The sequence below is a fragment of the Mchenga conophoros genome, linkage group LG1 (assembly GCF_057382185.1).
Source record: "Mchenga conophoros isolate Kocher_MC1m ecotype Shallow Benthic linkage group LG1, M_conophoros_male_GT1.1, whole genome shotgun sequence".
NCBI lineage: Eukaryota > Metazoa > Chordata > Actinopteri > Cichliformes > Cichlidae > Mchenga > Mchenga conophoros.
Genome location: NC_140526.1, coordinates 20,187,843 through 20,211,213, shown reverse-complemented (window position 1 = coordinate 20,211,213; position 23,371 = coordinate 20,187,843). Strand labels below are relative to the sequence as shown.

General features: G+C 39.8%; 1 protein-coding gene across 2 annotated transcripts in view; it reads right to left on the bottom strand.

Moving 5' to 3' along the window:
- Positions 1–23,371, bottom strand: part of zfhx3b (zinc finger homeobox 3b) — a 288,437-nt gene that overhangs the window by 169,097 nt on the left and 95,969 nt on the right. For both annotated transcript variants that reach the window (XM_085269700.1, XM_085269704.1), the window contains one exon: positions 4,678–4,720. The gene's annotated coding sequence lies outside the window, so the exon portion shown is untranslated. The remainder of the gene's footprint in view (positions 1–4,677; positions 4,721–23,371) is intronic.

The following is a 23,371-nucleotide window of genomic DNA, read 5'->3' as shown; positions in this document are numbered from 1 at the left end:
TAGTGTTCCCTAGTTGAGTGACAGCGTGCTTTTAAATGCAAAAACACAGAAGCCTGCTATTGTTGACGTACCGCTGCTAATGTTGCTAAAGATCGACAAGGACTGGAAAACTCTTTTATTTATCAAAGTGTGAGAGTCTGGAGGGAATCAAAGGGGAAGTCCTGTCCCCAGGCTTGCTTACATCATCCTCTTCACAGTAGAAGAGGGACATGCTGTGAATAGGTGTTCCCCACATCGGCAACCTATTAGTTCCTCGTGTTTACTAATATTTGGAGTTGTGGCGTTGTAAGTGTTTTGTTCTGCGTAAGGGAAACAGACACAAGGCTTCTGTGTTGGCATATTTCCCAGAGTGGGCATGCGGACATGCAGACAAGCAGGGTGGTATTAAATAGAAAGAGTCTTTTCCCCAGGGAGGATGGAAGAGTGAGATGACAGTGGATCATTAGACTGGTGTTGCCTGCAGCTTGCTAATTTATGCAAATTAATTTCTTTGCTGATGCCAATGCTTCCCAAGCAGTCGACATCGAAAGCCGAACGGGTTAAACAGCTCTACTCTCCTTTGGTGGTCTGGGACGTTTAGCAGCATAAGCTAGGGAAGGCTGTGTTATACCAGGCAACAATCACACAAATGCACACTATGCCAGCCTTCTTCCTGGCAAGGCATCGGACAGACAGCCAATCAGGTCCACGCTGGTTCTCTTGTAGACGAATGGCATGGCACGCTGGCCCTCTTGTCGCCCCGCCTACCCTCCCCGCTGCACCGCAGCTGCCCAGAATGATTTTATAAACATTTTGCCAGTGGATCAATACCTGTATTGATCAACCATTGTGAGAGTGATCCGTCTAAAACCCAGAGCAGCCTAGAGCTCAGAGATGGGAGGAGCGAAAGAGAGAGGCTGCAGAGAGGATGGAGAAAGAGAGAGAGTCTGCAGCTACAGTGAAAGGGAGAAGAGGTGCAAGGGAAGAGAAGGGAATCTGAGAGAGAAGCAGATGCAGAGCTGAAGGCAGGTGGAAGGAAGATTTTGGAAAACGCTGCCAGGCCGCTGGGATTGGGGAGAAACCAATGGTAATTGCTTTCTCGTTAAGGGAAGGGAGGGATAAGGGCGACTAATGACTACTGCGGGTAAGTGACGGAAGGGTAGAAATAGTGTGAAGAAATGTGTACATGTATGGACGAAAGGGGGTGACTCCAACACCCAAGGTGGCTAATGTCTGCACTAGTTTGGCCTGCTGTAGTATGTAGCACTTTAAGGTTGTTGCATGTGTATAAGTGTGCATGACTGCATGAGGTTCAAAGAGACTGAGTTTGTGGAGAAGTGAGGAATCTTGCTGATAAGTTAATTAGATGTTCCACAAAGAAAAGCCGAGCTTAGTTTATTTATTACTAACTGTATTTTTCTTTTCTTTGTTTTTTCCAGGAACACCCTACCTTTTTTTCCTCTTTGAAAAGTAGTACTTGGAATGGTCGGTACTTTTCCTTGGTGACAAAGAAGGCCCAGCACACAGAGCTGTCATGAATTCAGGTGATACAGCAAAATCAAAACTGGATATTCCTGGGAAATCCTGGACCTCTTGGAAAGTAAAAGTCTGCAACTTGGACACACCCACATAGGAAGAAACAATGCAGTTCTAAAAATCAAAATGGCTGAATGAAGATAGTGTATGCTATGGAAAACAGTTTGCAGTATCGCAATTTTTAAGTGGTGCGGATATAGCTGTCTTTGGGATTTTAGTTTTCACATTTTTACAGATCATTGGATTAAATAGACTTTTAAAAAATATTTTAATTATGTGGAAATTTTACAGAAGAGAGGACTTAGTCGACAAAGCTCACCAGCGAAAATTAATGATCGATTTAAGGCCACAAACGGCACTGCAGGAGGAGGAGCCAAAAGCTTTTGGGATCATCCTCCAAATCTAAAGGGAAATTAAGTTTCCATTGATTGGTTTTAAATGTGACTATCTTGCACATAACTGAGTATTTGAGAGGAGATAAATGCTCATTGATACTCATGAACTCACTATGCACTGGAGTCCTGATGTGGAAAAACAGAAAGAGGCCTCTACGCTCTACAGGTTCACTCGTTGTGAAAAATCAGTTGGACTTGACAAATGAATGTGATGTACCAAGGGAAAAGGCACATGTAATTTTGTTAATAAACTGCAAAAAAGAATTTAAAAACATAGAGAGACTTATATTGTTTTCTATGTTTGTGGGACTATTTCCCCTTACCTGTGGCAGCACTTCTTCACACTAAAACAAATCTGTTTAACAGTATGCTGCTCTGGACAGGGTGTCAGGGTGGCTCCCAACAGAGTTCAATGAATCTATGCCATTTTCTAATGAGGGAAAAAATTAAATCACAAATGTATAAACGTATATTTTGTAAACTTTTATACTTTCATGTATGAATGAATACATTTTTTCACTATGGTGATTTTATATGACTTCAAACAGATTACACTTTTTGACAAGTGCAGTTGAGGGATTATATATTGTGGCAGAGTTTGGTTCTGAGCTACTACTTGTATCACACTTGAACTGGATTTCAAAAAGCAGATGGAGTATTGGTAACCAGGACATTCAGATGATGAGAGGAAAGTTAGCAACACCAGGATGAGAATACTTGTATCAGACTTTGTCAATATACGTAATGCACACATTACATGTCCAGCAGCAGCAGCAGCAGCAGCAGCAGCAGCAGCAGCAGCAGCAAGCAATTTTAACCACTGCCATCCATAGTGCTTTGAGTAAAAATGTTTCGATCAGCTTAGGGGTGAAAAAAACAAAACAAAAAAGCTGTCACAGGTCTCTGACATATGTGTTAATATAAACAAATGTCCCTAAAGTGACTAATTATCACGACACCTAAATAAATCTGAAATATAAAGCTACAGTGCAAACTAGTATAATCTATTTATTCAAGATAAATGTCCATATTCTTAACATGAACTTTTTGAGTGGCAAACAGCAAAGATTCAGGACCTGTGTTAGAACAATACTGGGGGTTGCACTGGTGGGGGCATGTTTAAGGTACTACTGCACTAATATAATTGTGAAAATACAGTACAGCAAATGCAGGTGGTGTACCATATCATGTGGCAAAACGCTGTACAGGAAAGACAGGCTTTACAGTACAGTTACAAGCTGCATGTTTTGAAGTACTGCAACAAGACTGTGTGCTAGCCTTTGTTTGACTGGCCAGTGCAATGCCTTGTTGGATGACTGTGTCGTCATTCAGCAAACAGCCCTGTTCTGTTATGTTGGCATCCTTCCTGAAACACTATCCTGGCACCATTCAAATGAATGAAAGTCTTGTTTGCCCATGCAAAGCTAAAGTTGATTAGTCAACAACCTTGGCTGGCTAAAAAAAAGTGGACGAAAGAAAGCAGTTGCAAAGGTTATAAATTGCACACTTACATTTGCATTACCTACTTGTCAAATAAATCAGTTTGTGCCATAAACCAACAAAGCCTGAGACCTAAGAGAGTTAAGCCAGGAGTTGATCGATACAGCCTCAAAATTAGAGCTTTACCCATTAAACAATGTTTCATCATAATTACATAAACATCCATCCATCCATCTTCTTTTATTGGTTAGAACAATTAACCAATAGCTTTTACTTTTATTGTTACTCTCCTTTTGTCCATATCTGCTTAGTTTCAGGAAGATAAACACTTAAGCCATATCAACTCTCTCAAAGATATAATTCATGTGCTATCAAAGCAGAACTGGGGTGCTGCAGTCATTTCCTTGTTTCCTTTTATCCTTTTCGTTTGATTCCTACTGTCAAAAACAAATCCTTGGACGAATGCCAAACAATAAATTAGGGTCTTCATTAAACACATCAAATCTAAATTACTATTCAATTAACAAGGCAGTCAACCTGAACTAATCAACCAATTAGGCTGTGTGTGTACACAGAAAAGCCAACAAAAGCGCACGAGTCCCCTGGGAAAGCTGTAAAACACTGCAGAAGAGTGACAGTACAAATGAGAAGAGACTTGTTTAGCAGGGAAAAGGAGGATGTGGAAGTGGCAGAAGGTAAATGTGGCACTAAGATCACTACGAACCCCATTCATCTCTGAGCAAAACAAATAAAATAATTAAAAATGGAATAAAGTGTCCATAAAAAAAGAGTATCAAAGGAAATTTTAAAAAATGTGGATACCTACGAACTTACAAGATCTGCAACCGACTGTGTGTTTTGATTGGTATATTTTCAGGTGTTTCTAAGCAATATTTTTATTTCAGAAATGTGTTAAAAAATAAGGCATATTTATCTTCTGCACATACACATGTTAACTGATCATAATATCCATGTTAAGCTATGTTTTGTTAGTTTTATAATTTTTCATTAAATAAAAGTATCAATCCTGGAAGAGTGCTTTATCAAACAACTCGATAGTGTACATATTTACCAGTATATAGTGGTGCTCAATGACTGCACTGGCTCAGTCTTTTTATGGGGGACAGTATTTTAACATTTACTGACTTTAAATGAAGACTACTTGAAAACACAGTCGCACAACATTTGTCAGAAAGTGCAGAGAATCTGCTAAATTAACTGTGCTAATTGTGGCATTTATCTTTGCTGAGTGTTGTGACAAAGCTAAAAACTTTGTCATGTCACATTCAGTATTTTAGGTCTGGCAGTATGTCTGTGTTGAACGTACCTTTGGGCCACACCAAATGTGTTCTTCACTCACAGAATGCAACCTACAGGGAAACACACACAGACACACAATTACTTGTTTAAATACATATATACATATGGCAAGAGAGCAAGAAAGAATAAAGCCAAACCAAAGCAGGATTTGAATTCACGTTTTTAGCCAGTATAATTAGCTGACCATAAATATAAAAATATAAACACACAACACTGATAGAGATCTTTCTGATTTAAAAAAAATACAGGCAGGGACATTTCTACCCTTTTAACCCCTCACATCTAAATGTCTGCATCTGATGGTGCTTCACTACAGGCTAAAGGGGGTTGCAGAGAGGAGAACGCCATTATTGTACCAGTAAATGTCAGAACAACCCCATCTAATTGTGCCATTACTAATTCATGTTTATTAATGCAGTGATGTATGATGGCTCCACAGACAGACTGAGTTTGTCTGTGCCTGTCATGTATGCGTTATTCTTTGCTGATGAGGGCTGTAGGGAGTGTGTTAGTGTTAGACTCAGTGGTGGCTGTGGGGGCAGATGGCGCATGTAGCGACAGTGCCAAGTGGTGTGTGACTTTAACATGACGGCAGAGCGGGTGAGGCGCTGGACTGGTGTCTTCTACTGGCCCAGTGCCAGGGCCCCCGGTCCCCAGTGCCCCGGCCCCTCACTACGCCAGAGCCTCTGGGCAAGTACCGCAGTTATTGTTTTCACTGCCAAGCAATTAGCAGCACTTAAGATTTATTTAGTCATGCTCTCATGTGTGGTAATTAGCTTGGGGCCCAAGCAAGCCTCGTCATCCAATCACCTATTTCGCTCACACCAGAGCAATGCATCCACAGGAGACAGTGAGGGAATGTGAGGGAAGATGCAGGAGCTATAGAGGGTGGGAATGTGAAGGGAGGTGGAGCAGAGCTAGAAGGATTACAAGAGCACCAACCCAGCTCTCTGGATCAGCACTTTTTAAGAGATCTTCAGGGGCCTGTTGGCTGAATGCATAGCAGGAGGAAAGGGCAAACACAGCCCAGTTACACTTTTATGGAATGCTTTGTGGAAAAACACCCCTGACACACACCTCGGCCTGGCAGCTCGGTTTGTCATATGGCCCAGGGGGCTCTGCTAGCCTATCACATGACCATTGTAATGACCTTAAAGGGCAGCTTCCTCAACAAGATCAGACCACTCCCACTGGCTGAATCGCTGTTTGGCAAATGCAGTTTGGGTCAGTGCATAATATGTGATGCATTTGGTCTTCAGGCTGGAATAAAAAAATATGTAGACACCTCACCAAATAGATTATGCAAAAGCTGACAAGCAGGGAAAAAAAAAAAAAAAAAAAGACAAACAAACAAGTTTCCTTACTGTTGCTGATCCATAACCCTTTTGGGGAATTTACATAATATCAAACAGTATATAAATGCATGAGTTATGTCCTAAATTAGGTGCATGTGACTGGAGCAGCTACTCTAACAGCTTGAGGATTGAGGGGAATCAGTGCATAATACCTTATATTATCTACTTCAACAAGAAATGGTTTTCCCTTTTAAAACAGCCCAATGCAGAGTTTTATAACAGTAGCTCAGAGAATACATGTGAGCACATGAAGGTCAAAGGCAGGTTAAACTGCACATTCACATACATATGCACAAAGAAAACCCATCAATCCATGCTGGTTTTAGGTGGTGGGAGGTAATTTGAATCACTAAACTTTAAAATACAATTTGTGGGAAACTATAGGCTGTGTGTCACTGATCGTGGAAAAGCAGCACAAATTGCTGACGCAAGACTTCACAATCAAATTTTTTTGTTTAGTCTTTTACTGGTGGATCATTACAGAACTGGTTCTACGCACCACCTCAAATGGTCTTTTGTAGGACAGTTCAATTAGTGAAATATCACTTTCCACCTTTTTTTCCTCCGGGGGAACTGTGACACACCAAACCAATCAGAACCTCGCAAGCCAACCCCTGACCTTTTTCATCTCAATATGACTACCATTACAGTGCAGAAAATTAGAAGCGTCCCGCTATTGTTCAGTAGCGACGGGGGTGATGGAGGTTATTTAAAGATAAATGCTTTAGTGTTCATGATCCATGCTGCAATCACATGGATCACCACTAACACAGAGGAAAGGAGAAACACGTCTGCTAAAGCGGGAGTGCACATGCGCACATAAGAGGCTATGTGCTGATGGATTCATGTTGATTGTTTAGTGGTGATGTAGCCCTGCATTTGCCTGGTAAACCCGTCTGTCGGCGTTAGAAAGGCGGGTTTAAGGGGATGCTTTTGTATTATTATGTAAGTATTCGTATGAACAGCATTAAATGCACAATTTAGAGGACAAATTTTGAAAGGAAACACTGATAGCTATATAGCCTTGATTTCAGTGGTCTCCATAGGCAACAGGATCACTGCTGGCTGTCTTATAAACATGAGTAGTGAGAGGGATAATATTCTCCTGGTAACAAAGCGATTAGATGGCAAATGCGAATGGAACTGATGTAAGACTGCAATGACATGATAGCACGATGTGGCTGTGAAAGGTAGCTGAGCATTTTTTTTGCACACTCTCCTGCAGGTAAACAATATTTACATTCATATCGTTCTTGTGCTGTTATAAAGGAGTACTTCTGTGGACCAGCAGTGTACGCAAAAACTAAAATCCAAGATGACAGTCTTTCTTTAAACCATGAAACATGTGACAAAATATGTGCTAAGTATTAACTGTAGCAGCTAACTACATGTAGTAGTACAATTTTTTTCTCTCATTTAGCAAATTCTCTAAATGTATTCTATGAAAATAACTAGACTTAATATATAACTATTTTTTTTACTGTTAACCCCACCCAATCAATTGCTATATTTAAAAATAATTTTAAATATAATTAAAAAAACATGTAAATGAATCAAAATACAGCCCTAAATAATAATGTGGCAGGCACTTGTTTCATATCCAACATTATGACTAGAGCTACAAAAGATGTTGCTCTTTTGAAAAGTAAAATAACCAGAACCTCATACGACTGAAAGAAAAACATGTTTAATATTTAGCTTAAATTAAACTTAACTATATCCAACTATTGACAAGTGTGAACTGCAGACAAGGCTTGAAAAACAAAGGATTTTAAAACATGCATTAATTGGCTGACTTTATTTAGACTGGGGTTTTTTTTTTTGTTGTTGTTGTTGTTTTTACATCATTATTAAAATAAAATGTAAAAAATAAAGCAACAATTTGTTCTAATTGTCTACATCTGAGCTTGTTTTAGGATTGTCTCCGAATTCATTAGGAGTCTTTCGTGATTTACACACAAAAAGCAATGTTATCACTGTTCAAATAAGAGTCTGAAACCAAATGACACCAGCAATTAAGGTTCTGTCCCATATTTCATAGTTTGGTCATCTTAAAATAATATTTTTTAAAAAGTATATTTTTAAATGTGCACTGTTTGTGGCAAGAGCCACTGACCATGTGGGATTTCTGCTAAAGGACTTGGAAATGCTCTCCTCAGTGTTGGGAAGGTTACTTTTAAAATGTATTCCATTACAGAATACAGAATACATGCCCCAAAATGTATTCTGTAACGTATTCCGTTACGTTACTCAATGACAGTAACGTATTCTGAATACTTTGGATTACTTAATATATTATGATGCTTTTTACAACAACGTGAATGTACTATTGCTGTGTGATTTATTACTGTTACTGAAGGTCCGCGACTCCAAACTGTAGTAAAGGGACCTCTGACTAATACGGCGGGGTCCCTGTCGGCTCGTAGCCGAAAAATAGCTTTACTTTGTTGTGTGGGTCAACTTTTCTTGCGAGAGACAGAGAGAGGCGTTGAAAGGCTGCTCCAACGAAACTTATTGTTTTTGGAGGAAAACATGAACACGGTGTACAGTCGAGTCTTAATAGCTTACTTACATCTGGGCTCGTCAGGCACTCTTCTTGGCTGAAGTGGTTATTATTATATTTACATGCTTCCAGCTCCCGTTTTTCCTCGATGACAACTCGTACCTTTCCACTCCCCTTTTTCTCCCTCCTCGCGCTCACAGACCCATAACGTGTATGGCAGTCCATTCTCCCTGCAACACGGACTACACTGCCCATGATGCTACATTCTTTAGAGCTATGCTTGTAGCATTCTGCCTCTTAGCTTAGCACAACAACAACAACAACAACAACGAAAAGGCGCTCTCTCCCCCAGGAAACACACAGTCGCAGAGAGAGAGAGAGCGTCGCCCTGTAACCATGGCAACCGTAACGCTGCCGCCTGGAACAACAGAACGTAGCTGTCAAACAAAACCCAAACACTCCTGACCCGCGACAAAATGAAACAGGAAAGTACCGCAGTGTAATCCATTTATTTCAACAAAGTAACTGTATTCTGAATACCACCTTTTTAAACGGTAACTGTAACGGAATACAGTTACTCATATTTTGTATTTTAAATACGTAACGGCGGTACATGTATTCCGTTACTCCCCAACACTGGCTCTCCTGAATATCCTAAAACAGCAGGACCTCTGCTTGTCTATCCAACATATGTCAATAGAAGGATATTCTTTCAAAATAAATGAATATATTAATATTTTGTTCTTTTTTCACTTCCAACATTTGTTATTATCTATTATGATGCATGCATAATGCTAGAGAGGGTCACAGGATAGTCCTGCTTTAAATGTTATATTTCCATGATTGGTTTATTCTCTCCATTTCCTGTTCATTGTGTGCCAGCAAACTCCATTGTCTGTGGGTAGATTCTGCTCGGCCCTCAGAGGGGCCATCCCCAGGGAGCACTGCATCTTTTATTAATCAGGGGCGCTGCGCCACAGCCCCGCTTATCTAATTTAGCAGCCCGCCTCAGATACAACTATGTTCGGCTTGGTGTGGAAAGAAGGGACGGGGTTGTGGGGGTGCAGTTGGGTGTAGACAGAATGGGGGTTGGGGGTGCTTTCTTTTGGTTTTCTTTTTTTTTCCTTAGCATGGGTGATGCATGGAATACTGTGAGGGAATGGGGGAGACAGAGGGGAGATAGAGACTTATCAGACACCTCGTCACCAAGTTTTAGGACTGAATCACAATACAGCAAATTACCTTCTGCTGACAATAAAAAATGAGCATGGCCCCCATATGAAAAAATAGGATTGTCAGGAAGAGGTGACACATTGATTGCTTAGTATGCGCATCCAGAAGGCTGGGGTTCAGAGGCGTCCTCCCTATATATATGTAGAAGAGGTGCAGCAGTGCACAGCACAGCCATGAGGGAGAATGAGAAATTGAAATGCCATGTTAGATTGCCGTCCCTTCCTCAAGCCAATAACTCTAGTCTCGCCTAGTCTAGCCCATATTAGCCCGCCATATCATAGTACAGCCATGTGTGTTGCGATCGACCTGCAATCAAAGATCACAAAGGAGAAGTCAGTCTGGTGTTCACTAACACTGAAATGTACTGAATTCTGATTACGCGCACGGAGTATGCACTCATGTAAACACAGGACAGAAACTTTACTTTATGTGTTTAATATTTTCTGGTTGTCCCTCATCTCTCCCCTCTCATCTGTGTCATAGCTCAGATGAATCAGTGTCACCGGTGTTGAGAGCACTTACTGTCAACCCTGGTGCCCCAGGCTACAGCACTGATGGACACAAACTATAAAATATCAGCCCCCTGGGGAGACATCACTCAAGCACTGCCCCACAGCCCCAAGGGGGTGTGATCTGGTCAGTCTGTATGTGTTTCTGTTAGTGTGTTGAGAGAGCAAGAGGGCAGTGCATTTGTCTGTGTATCTGATGTGATCCTGTAAGTATGGTCTATGTGTGTAATCATGTGGACAGTTTCCGCATCATTTGCATGGTAAAGAGGTCAAAGTGAAGGTCATGATGATAAAGAATAAGAAGAACTGATGTTTACCTTCTTAATTTGTGAATCCTGAATAGTCTCTTGTGACAAAAAAAAGAAAAGAAAAGAAATATACAAGATAGAATCTTAGGCTTTCTTAACTTTTTCATTTATGAACTACAGCAAACGCCAAAGCCCTTCGAGAAAATTTAATCATTCCATATAAGCCCAGTCCCGTCATCTAAAGCTACAAGCAGTCAACTGTATGGGAAAATCACAAATTAATCAGTCAATACAATCAATGGCACTGTCTGAGGACATGTCCTATATCAGCTGATAAGTGGTATAGCCTCCCCCCTGCTTGTTTTAGTCATACACAGGGAAGGTAGGAAAAAGCACACGACTGGAAGTGGAAGACGGAGAAGAGGAAAGTCACGAAGAGGGGTGGGGTGAGATTTAGCTTTCCAGGCATGTGAATGAAAACTCCCATCCTCCACAGGTCACTGGGCTGCAATCCCTTTATTTCGATTCTGCAAGGTCAAGGTTTCTGCCCGGCTTTGCTTGTGTGCAACAGCACGTATGTAAAGTATAAGGAACGTGCTAAAGTATAAGGAACGTGCTATTGCAGCATGAAACACCGTATATTAAAACACCAATTTGCACATATTTGTCTGTTTACATGCTGCTACCAAACTCTAAATATTGACTATTCATGTACACTGAAGTCTGTGGCTGCCTGATTCACCTAACAGAAGTATATTAACAAGGCTCCTCAGGGATTCAAGGACAAAGGCATTAAGAGGAAAAGGAAGCAAGGGACTCAAGAGTGAACTGCAGGCTCACGTTAAATTGTACTATTATACATTACTCCGTTAGTGGTTTAAGACTTCAAGAGAGGCTTGGAGGAAGATATAAATGCAAATAGATAAAATCAAAGGCAAATCACTGTAAATTTTATTATTATTCCTCAGCTAAGTGCCAAAATGGAATAGCCCCAACATAAGGCCTAACATACGAATTGTATGATGAAAGCCAGTTACTCTTAGTGCCGAGCAAGCAAGGAAATGACAGAAGACAACAAAATATTCACTAATATGGCTGATACAGGTATGCATCAGCCAATCAAGTGTAACTGTCATGGATTTTGTTTAAGGATATTCATTGAGCCTGGTCAATACCGCTAAAAAACATCCATGTGTATTGATCATAGGTGCCCTTTTAATGATCAGACTTGGATAAAATAGCACTTCATCTTTAAGTCTCACTAAACCACTTGTGACTTTTGATCTGGCTAAGCTTCTGTGAAGCAATGCAGGAAGGAGCAGTTTGAAGAGGAAAAAAAAATCAAAGAAAATATTCAGTAATGTGTGATATAATACACAAATTCCAGATGCTAGTACAGACAGTCTCAATAAATGTTACTTCCAAGAGCAAGGAGTGTTTCAAAGAGGAGGTGAAACACAGCCTGTAGATCCCATGTAACAGTCACTTAAGTTAAGCACTAGTCTGCCAGGACACCACACAGTAAAACTCATCTATAATTTGTGATGAGTGTAATGCCATCTCCACTTCATGATTATGTGATATTCTTCACCTCTGCCATAGCCAGTGAGGCCAAGAGCTGGCAGTCTTAATGAGGTGCCTCAAAGTTCAGCTTAGGGAGAGGAGAGGTGGGAAGATGGTATGATGGAAAGAAAAGGAATTTAGGCCATAGCTGGATAATAATGTAGTTTTAAGAAATGAATAAACATACATATATATATATATATATATATATATATATATATATATATATATATATATATATATATATATATATATATATATATATATATATATATGTTTTCTAAATTATTACCTGAGTAAGTTACTTGGTTGTGTAAAGCGTTAAGCTCAAACAACTACATATCTTTGGTTATCCTAATGAACCATAGTCACTGATAAAAACAGTCGGAGAGAGAGTCATTATGGCCATGCCCTGTAATGCAGACCCCCAAAAACACTTGTTAAGGGAAGCATGGCATACTCATTTTGCTGAGGATTACGTCCACCAGGGAGATCTCATGAAAGAGCCCCTTAGACTCATTTACAGCAAAGTGAATTGCTGTGCTCTTATGACTGGTCTAGATGTTATGAATAAGTAAATAACAACATTTTTCCAGTCGTTTAATCTCTGAGCACTGCAATTAGTAAGTCTGTAGTTTGTGCTGCCTTTTTTCTGCCCTTATTATTGTTATTGAAATGTCACGCTCTTATTTAGCTCAAGGATGAATAATAAATAAGCTATAATTACTGTCTTGAATGAGCTGATGGCTTGGCTAGGTCAACGGTAAAGAGAGACACCCCCAACCCCCCCCCCTCCCCCCCCCACCACCCCCAACGCTCCCTCTCTCTCTCCCTCTCTTTTTCTTCTCTTTCCCTTCTTCTCCCTCTCTCTCTTTAATTGGATCTTGTAATTAGTTTCTCTGATGGATCTGGGAGGTCTGAGGCATCCTCTACAGCGTTCATTAGTGTTCTTGGAGGAGGGCGCAGCTTTTTAAAAGCTCTGCCTGCTTCGTCCCTCACATGTCATAACACCAGATATGATTCTGCTCAAATACAATAAGAGCAGCATTTTCAGCCTGGTTCTGTTTTGCCTATGTAAACGCCATAACAAAGTAGCTCAGGACTGTGGACCTTGAGGTAAATGTAAAGGTAGTTCCCGTATAACATGCATGGAAACATACTCTTTTTTTTTTTTTTTCATAATTAATCTTTTGACGAAAAAAGTCAGAAACTATACGTTTCAATCCTACATAAAGATGGTGAGTACATGGAGAGGATTACGAAAGTCCTATCTAATTCTCACTTATTGTATATAAATAAATAAATACATGAAAAATAAAACAAAACACTGACAGACAGTAGAGACCTTCAGTGGTTTTAAATCTGAGGTAGGATGTCATTTGGTTTACTACAAGACAACTGACCAAGCAGAACATATTATTATTTTCTTGAGACGCACACGACACACACACACACACACACACACACACACACACACACACACACACACACATATATAAATACATACACACCCAAATACACACAGTGTTCAGACCTATAATATACAACCCCCCCTCTAGCACCCCAACACCATTTCCCCCCTTTTCTTCCCCACCCTCCGCTGGCCTGGCTACACTAGACATCTCTCCCTAATCAGCAGCCTCGTCTCCTCAGACTGGTTGCCATAGTAATATGCCAGCTGGTCGACATGGCAACCACTCTGAGGTCCACTATTAAATGAAGAAGAGTGGAGGGAGGGATACGGAGAATGGAGTTGGGATGAGAGAGAGACAGAGAGAGAGAGAGAGAAAGAGGAAGAAGAGGAGAGATGGCAAGAGACAGGGAGAGATTGTCCAAGATGGGAGAAGGGGTATTAGAGGTGGGGTAGTAGGGGGAGGGGGGCATAGAAAAATGAAAAGAGGGGAAAAACAAAAAAAAAAACATAGAAAAATGAGTACAAGGAGAGGGAGAAGGAAAAGGAGGGGCAGCATGAAGAGATAGAGCTATTTGAGCTACCTATGCACTGCATGGCATTAAAAGCTTCTGATATGTGTCGCAACAATGCCATTAACTTAATGCATGACGTAATTTACTTAATGCCTTACACTTATAAATTTATACACATGAAAAATGCATGTGCGGCCTGTCTCCGCTGAGATAAAGGATCATAAACTAATATCACATTTTAAGAGCTGCTTACCATATTATTGTCAATCTACTTCAGATACACCTCAAAAATGACGTAAAGTAACATTTACAATGTATAACAGCTTTATGGATCTGAGGCCCACAATCATGACTGGTGAAAAGTTTATGTTAGAAGAAGAGAAGGAGGTCACATTTATTGTCATTTTCTCTGGAACAAAGCCAGGTTGCAAGGTTTTTATCGTCTGCTTGATAATAAGTAAAGCATTTCCTTTAAAAATAATGTTTTTTGTATGTCGTATACTGTAAATGACTTACCTCACACTGGCTTTAAAAACATTTGGCATCTTATATGTGAAATGTGTCAGTCTCTAGTTTCTAGAGCCATACTGTCATTGTGCCATCAGTGGTGCACTCATTCTGAAGTGAAAGTCACCAGGGCACACATATCTCACTCTGTCTCTAGTGCAATCTCTGACAATCACTCTTTCCTCACCCCTCCTCCTGTCTCCTGTAATGCTTTCTTTCTCTTCTCATTTTTTATTTGCACCTCACCTATATCTTGGTGTCTCCAGCTACCACTGCACAGTTTTTCCCTTTCATCAGATTTTTTTTTATCCTTCCTTTTCCCCTTTGAATGGATATCTCTGTCTTGCCTTCTCTGAAAGTCTGATTCTTTAATGAATGAAATGCCATTCCATCAAGATGCCACCACAGCAGTGACACAAAATAGCATTTGTTGCCTTCTGTGTGAAATTCCTTTATGAATTGGAGCCCTCTCTTTTCCCCTTGAGCATCTTATGAAAGATAGCTAATTGCATGTCCACATTGTACCGTCAGTCCCTGCTTCCCTAGTGCACCATTCAGAGGCAATTAAAGTGAGCTTAAACAGAGTAAGAAAGTGCGTCATCCTCTTAATGCAATTAAGGAAGTGTGCACACAAACATACAGTAACAGACTGAAACACAAAAATAGGAACACATAGAACAGAGAAAAAAAGCAAGTGGAAAACATTAAATTATCAGGCAATGCAAGCTCTTAGCTTAGCTGTTTTATATATGCCATTTCATACTCTAGCTTTTGGTGCCATTATTTTATGTTAAGATTTTAAAATATAAACATAAAAGGCTGAAATCCCTTTTCTCACTACAGATTGTAACCTTGCATCTTAATGTAAATACAGCAAAATGTACATATACGTACATTTTCTGTGTGTAAAGCATACTTAGGAAGCAGAGTTCCCAATCTTTAGTTATTAGGCTTAGCCTGGAAAAACGAACATGCAAACCACTTTTGAGTGTTTACCTTTGAATAGAGCACAGCAGGAAGAATAAAACTATTACAGGCGTGTGCCATAGTTAGAAGTAGAAACACCATTTCCTAATATGCCTGAAATTTTCTTTTCATGTGGGGAGAAATAGTTTGATGTAATAAACAACACACACCTTGAAGTATAAATGAAAACAGACACACGCTGCCTCTGATTCACAAGGTAAAATGACAGGCCTTTGGACACACTGGGATATTTTTGGTGTAACAGTCACGCTCCAACACTTAACCCCAAGCCTCTGGCATATAGCATGTAATTGCAAGCACTGTATGATCATCTAAAATCAAGAAAGACTTCATTACAACACTGCAAACTTAAACCGTGCTCAGAAGTGAATAGCCTATGTTTGCACAGTCATTTTGCATGTGCAGCTGCCTTGTTATTTGTGGGTAAATTCCACCTATTTCTTTTTATTTCAAAAGCAGAGACTTTTAATTTGAGTTAAGGCAGCAAAGATTATTTTACAATCCCTACTGAGATGGGCTAGAGAACATATTGGGATGACTTTCCACTGCTTTCTAGATCTTATGCTTTGGGTGGTAGGCTAATATTCACAATACCTTCATTAATATTTTGTGGGATGGCAAAGCAAAGCCAAACCAAACCAGAACAGACTAAAAGCTTGCCAGTCAGTGGAGGTTGAACAATCTAATAGAGGAACAATTTAAAATAATAATAATAGTAATAAACAAAAACACTGAAACTGAAAAATATGTAGTATTAGGATTTATGTGCTCAAAATGGAAAAGAATGCAATCGCATTTACATTGGTTATATAGCTCACAGGTAAACATATGGTACGCACACATTGTAACACTCAGCAACTGAAGTTTCTAGCCATGCTTATTGCCTTACAAGTCATAAGAACAACAAATTTGTCCCATTTCACCTAATCTGCCCGTCTGTCACCACTGGACATAGATTACACAGTAAACAAAGGACAGCATAAGCTTTCACATCCAAATTCCAGTATTGACAAGAACATTGTACCTGATAGTCATCTTCATGTTGACAGTCCCTAATCGTTTTTTCATTCTTTATTTTAATTTAGCCTTTTGTTACTAAAAGCATATAGTTATTATCCAGATGTACATTAATGACCAAAAATACCATCAGAGGTAACTCAGGATGAGAAGCACAATAAGGAAATTTGCAGAACTGCAGAATTACATTTTTCAAACATGGTTAAGGAAAATTAGGTTATTTTAGGGAAGGCTGGGATACTTTTGCTAGTACACTGCAAACACTTGATAGACTTTTTACTTGTATAGTGCTTCAATTTTGATAGACTAGTATTGTCTTAAATGAAACACGCCAAGAAGTTACTGGAAATAACAATCAGCAACATTTGACAGTGATTTTTAAATGCTGTATTTTATGACTACTTTAAGCTTGGTCAGGCTCCGGCCTTACATTTGATGTAGTCTTTTGAAGAGAAGAGGACAATCAGAATCATCAAATAAAATAAGAAACCTAAAGTGCCCGAGAGCTATTGCTGCTGCTGGCTAGCTTTGGCACTGCCATCAGTTCTGACAACCTCTCATGGGTGTGTCCCTCTTGCTGAAAATTAGAGATCACTCCCTTTCAGCTACAACGCCAAGATGGAGACCACTGAGGGTGAAATGTGAGTAAGTTTGTTTATGACACTGCATCCATAAACTGTAAAGGTACAGTACACAGACACAGATATCATCTAATTAGCGATACAAACAGGCTACCTCAGTACTTGAAATAATCTTGGATTATCTGAGCCGCACAACAAGCGATAATGATAGTCAGAAAGTTCCATTAAAAGGCGTTATCTGGGGAAGTATATGTTTTGAGATACAGCAATATTCTGGTTCAGTACGGAAAAAGTCGACAGTAAACTGAGGCACTACAAATGCATTTGCATGACATTTTTTTCTAATTCAAGGCAAAGTGCTTTTGCTGTCTGATATTCAGTCTGATGGGACTGATATTCTGGTGGGAGAGTCATCCATCTTGTACGCCCACAATCAGGGCAAGCAAGGCAAGCAGTGCTTGTTCAGTGAAATATAAAAATAGAATGAAAACATGCCAAAATAAATCGGAAACAGTGTTCTCTCATGCCTGTTTACATCCATCTTTTACATTACTCTCATCTTGCGGTTGCAGCTGACTATTGTCTCTGGAAACAGAATTAACACTTTTTTAATCCTTCTGTATTATATTAACATATAAAATAACCACGCTACACACTGCTCAAGCCTTGTAAGTCAACGGTGATTGTTTAAACATCTTCAACAGTAATAGTAATCTATTTAAAACTGATGGGCAACAGTTTTCTGTAGAATAATTATTTTAACTTTTGATACTTTATTTATAATTTGCCAATAATACAGTTTTATGTAGTTAGGGGTTTATAGTATTTTATTGGTACTTTTGATAAAGGAATCATTCTTAAAAAAAAACCTCCTTTGCTACAGAAATAACTTGAGAAGTAATAAAATTTCACAATTCTTCAACCACAAGTGCTCACCATCCACCCCAAGCACCTCTTGCCTTATTACAAGAAAGGAAAAAAAATTATAAGAGCAGGCATTCATTTGTTTAAATAAATAAATAAAATATTTTAAAAATGTTTTACCTTTAAAAATACTCCAGGTAGTTATTATGGCTCATGTGGTCCAGATAAAATAAAGAACCACATAAAAATGCAGTTCACATATATTTAGTGATCTTTCGATAGTTTGCTTTATTTTTTATCATTGTGCAACACTATTTCATTAGCTTTGTAACATAACAAATGTTTCCAGATGGCACATTCACTTATAATAAACTGCTAATATGCAGGGTGAATGCACCATTTCTACTTATTTGCCTTTAAGAGATCAAAGTATAACACTGTTTTGTAACTTTATAATTCTCAGAAATACCTTGAAGAATAAACATCGTAAAACAAATGAACAGCAGTATTGCTTTTTAAATGAGAAGACGTGCACATTCAAGGCCATACAAAAAGTATGCTAGTTTTGTTTGGACAAGAGATATTTGTTTGTACTGTGAGAGAGCAAGCCTAAGGTTTGGACTCTGTGTCCTGAAGGGGAGTGGCTCCTTGTAGCAGAGATATCATGCTGTTTTTTGTCAGTGGAGTGCATGAAGAGACCCACAGGAAGAACTGTAAACCTGAGGGTGTTTATGGCTGTCTTAAATTAGTAACCAGCAGCTTGCCCAAGCATACACTTCTCCTAATGTAATTACAAAACTGATCAGTACTTTAGACCCTTTGAGTTTTTACCAGTCCCAGATGTAGTGTTTCTTTACCTCCCAAAACCCCAAGACCTCTAACTTCTTGTTTGTAGTGCTGGCCTAGATTTACCTAACATTTGCACTAAAATATTGTATCAAATACCCACGTGCATACAAGTGACCCAACAGGAGAGTAACTTTGTGTTTGATAGTCTACAGCTGTGTCTACAGCAAAGAAAAAAAAAAGAAATAAAACATATCTGTCAGTTTTTAGATAAACTGCATAAACTCTACACTTGAAACATGTTCTTAGAGATTAATTAATGCTTTGAGATATTTCTACATTCCTTCATTCAGTGTCATCGTAATTTAGAAAGAAAAATATTTTAAATGCCATATTTTACACTAAAAATTAGAGACTTTTAATGTTTATTCCAGTTGACAAAGAACATTTTAGTCCATTAATTTTTAAATGAAAAAGACAGACAAAAACAAACTTGAATGATAAATATTCTATATGGTACAGCTAATAACACAGCAACAATATTTATCCAAGCCCTTATGAAAATGTGTGTGAAACTCTATTTTTAAAATATGGTGGACGGAGAAGGTGAATTGCAAAAATATTCCACACTCCTGATGACAAATGGACAGTAACAGAACAGATATACATGCAGACTATTCATAGTCGCCTCACAATGAACCACTTGACTGCGGTGGGGGCTTTGGCACCTCTGTTATTCATCTGGCACAGTCACCATCACAACCTATTCTGACACCAAATGTAAAGTCCAACTGCCCTCCAAATCCCTCCCAATTATAAAAGGTCCTTGAGTTGCTGTTTTGCCCCCTCTCCAGCTCCTGTCTGATTACTGAGTGTGGGGTGAGCTGCGCAGGCAATCAGCCGCAAAGCGCAGAGGACCAAAAGGACTGGGGGGAAAAAAAAAAAAAAATCCAAAACACTGCAAAAAATAAACTAAAGGGAGACTACTGGACCGCAATTACAGGCCATCCAGTCAGGCCTCTGCTCCAGCACTCAAGAGCTGCCGTGATTTCCGACAGAAAAGGTTATTAGTTTTTATTGGAGGAAATAGATGCTGGGTGGCTTTAAATGGCACAGTAATGCGGTGGGGTGGGGGCATGGGGCGGGGTCTGGAGGGAGGCCTCATGACCCAGGTCTCCCAAGAGTCCCATTGCCCTGCCAGAGAGACACACAGAAGCCATCACACACCCGCTCCCCTACCCTCAACCTTTATGCCCTACAGCTCCTGCGTTAACTCCAAAGCTCTGGCCTGGTCTTCAGCCGTGACCTCAACCTGCACAACTCACTTCTTATTTTTCTCTTTGAAAACACAAGCATCATTCCTGATTTGTCTAAACCATCACGTCTTTCTCTGTCCAAACCTCACAGGCGAAAGGAATTTTTTTTTAAAATTATCATTGTTTTTAACATTTTATCACACAAAAATATTAACCACAGAACAAACCAATAAAAGCAAAATTAATTCATTTGAAATAAATGTAAAGGGACCAAATCTTTTCAGGTTGTCATTGTCTCTATGATAGCGGTGGCAGATGTGAAAACATTATCACTAAGCATGGCGGCTGTGTGTTTGGTTGGCCAGCTGTAATGATTGACTGCAGACTTTTTGTCATGAGCACGTGTGTCTGCGACTCGAGAAGGAGACGTATGCAAGCGTATTTGCCTTTGTGCTAGGCTGACAGTGTGTGTACTCTGCTGTGTGTGCCGTTATTTTAAAATGTGTAAGCTATGATGTGCCTGAACCAGATGAAGTGTACTCTGCAGGAGCTGGTGTTTCAGTGTCCAGTATATAAATCATGCTTTTATCAGCCAAAGGAAAAAAAAATACTGAAATGTTTTAATGCTTTTACTGCTCCGTGGATATGATCCAAAAGCTCAGTCTTTAGGTGTGTGAAATGTAGTGACTTTGATTGTAATGTGTGTGTGTGTCAAAATATGCCACTGTATGTCAAAGTAGATAATACGCTAATGCAATCTTTTGTGTGAGCATGTGCGTGCATGTGTGTTTGTCTTCATTGTGCTTGCTGTCCATACACCCTTACCCTAATCTGTATTCAGGGCAGGTAGGCTCCAGCACGGACCCACAGCTCAGTAACTAATGGAGGGGCTGATGGGAGCCTGATGACGACCACAGGGCCATTTGTGTACACACAGACACACACATACACACACAGTGCACATATACAAACACAAACACTGGCAATTTCCAGGCGCAGCTGTAACCATCATGTAGCTAGTAGCCTAGCAAGTTAATTACACTAACCATTTAAAATTGGTGTTTTTTTGTTTTGTTTTTTTATTTGGTGAGCAACCGGTACAATCTGATACATTTTTTTATCATCTTTCTGAGCAACAATTATAGCATCATCCTTTTTCTTGCGTTGATTTTGCTGCTGCTGTTTGTTCCTGCTACTTTTTTCAGATTTCGGTCTTTAATTGCTTCCACTACAAACTTTTCTAGCGAACCACTGCCCCTCTAAGTTGATTGCCAGGAAGTGCAGGGAATTAGAAAATTAATGTCACACAGGGGTCACTGCATTAGAGTGGCATGCACATAAACTCTCAAAATGCGCTTGCTCTTTTCATATTGCTGGAAAACCTGCGACTTAAGCTTTACATAGGCGCTTGTAATGACTATATGTCTCACTACCACTGCAAGTGCACAACCCCGTTAGGCAAAGATTAAAACAGAAACCAAAAGCTTACCCGCTTACCCGAGACAACAAAAAAATATTGTTGTGTGTTGACCCTATCTATATATACACACATACACAATGATCTCTTCTGGTTGACTCTCATTTTTTTCTTGTCTTTTCCTGTTTTCTCCTCCTCCTCCTCCTCCTCCTCTGCTGAGCTTGGGCCAAAGAGCTGACAGGCAGTGACCTAGGAGCCTTTAAGGCTCCAAGGGAGAAAGGTAATGGGCCCAACCCGGAACGCACTCTCACTCTCTACACACATGGGGCTGCCGGCTGCTTTGATCCAGTAGCCCCTGCTTGGGTCTCCTGACGCCTGGTGAGGAAATTCATAGGAACAACTGGAAGAGGCCAGTGTTTATTCAGCTCCTTTAATGAGCAGGGAGACAGATTATCGGGGGCCTAAATCTCCCCAAAAAAATACAGGGAAAGAAAACTGCTGCTCCTTCCAGATGTTGCTCTAAAACCAGTCACTCTGAAAGAATCCGAGTGAGAGCGAGAGAGAGAGAGAGAGAGAGAGAGGGATGGTTTGATTATGCAAGATGGTGGGACTTGTGGTCAGCAGGAGAATTTCCTTTTGTTTTCTCTGTTCTTGTGTCTGTGCAGATGTGGGAGCTGGCCAATCCTTTCTGGGTGAACCCAGAAGACAGCAACCGCCCAGGCACAGTGGGGAAATCCAGGGGCTCCGAGGGGGAGTTTGCAGGCATGTGTTATTTTGTTGAAAGGGGGGGTATTTGATGGTGTAGGTAACCAAAGCTCTCAGGCATAAAGCTTTACTTTAAACAGTTTGTGCTGTCTCAAAGGGAAAAAAAAGAAACTATTTCCTGAGCTTGTCATATGACCCCCAAATGTGTTATTTTTTCTGTTTTTACACATAGCCTCTTTGTTATCCTAATTAAGATAGTAAAGCAAGTGACGTAGGATCCGACGTGCTGTGCGAAGCCTGTCTGTCCTGGGAACTGAAAGAGAAGACTGATCCACACATGACCCAGCACATGTCTACAGTCTGTAGAAAAGAAAAGGAGCGCCTCTCTGCCTACAAGAAGACTTAGACTGTCTGTCAGGCTCTTGACCCTCTTGCCTGAAGACTCGCCAGATCAATACACCTCTCTATTGTCAAATCATTTAGGAGAGGATTACGGGTCAGCCACTGGTCACAGATCCTCACACACACAGGACAAAGGTCAGTCCGTGCTGCTCATTTACATGTTATTCACACACATCGGCTCTTGCTAACCTGTGGTACAGACTTGTAGTGGAGTTCGATCTGGCTCCAGTCATTTCCTCAACCTTTTTCATGATGTCACACTTGCAAATTAGCCCCTTCCCTGTTCTATACAATCAGACCATCCTTCAGACCAATGATGTGCTACAGTAAACTTTCTAGGTTCAAGTTCAGGGCAGTGATAGAACTCAGAGTTCAAGAGAGGTGTACTGTGTGTGTGTTTGTGTGTGTGCTATTAATAGGTCAAGTTTATTAAAGAACTGCATGCAAACTTGAAGATGCTGATCAAATAACCCTGTAATGCTTGTTCATTCACGTGTATAAAGAACCAATCTATATGATGCATGTGCAACAAAACAAATGATCATGTTAATACAGTAAGTCTTTTTCCCAGCTATAAAATTACACTTGAGCACATTATTGAATTACACTAAGTACAATTTTACTCGTGTTGAATTAGAAGCAACTGTTTAAATCACCACTTACATTACAACCCTATAATATAATCTCATAGCAACAAGTTGTTTTAATATAATCATCAGCTTGCCTTAACATCAGTCCAGTTCTGAAATGAGTTATTTAAAGTTAGAAATATGTATCAAGGATTTGTGAGGACAATGGCTTTTTTTAGACTTAGATAGCTGCACATCATATTGGCTATACAT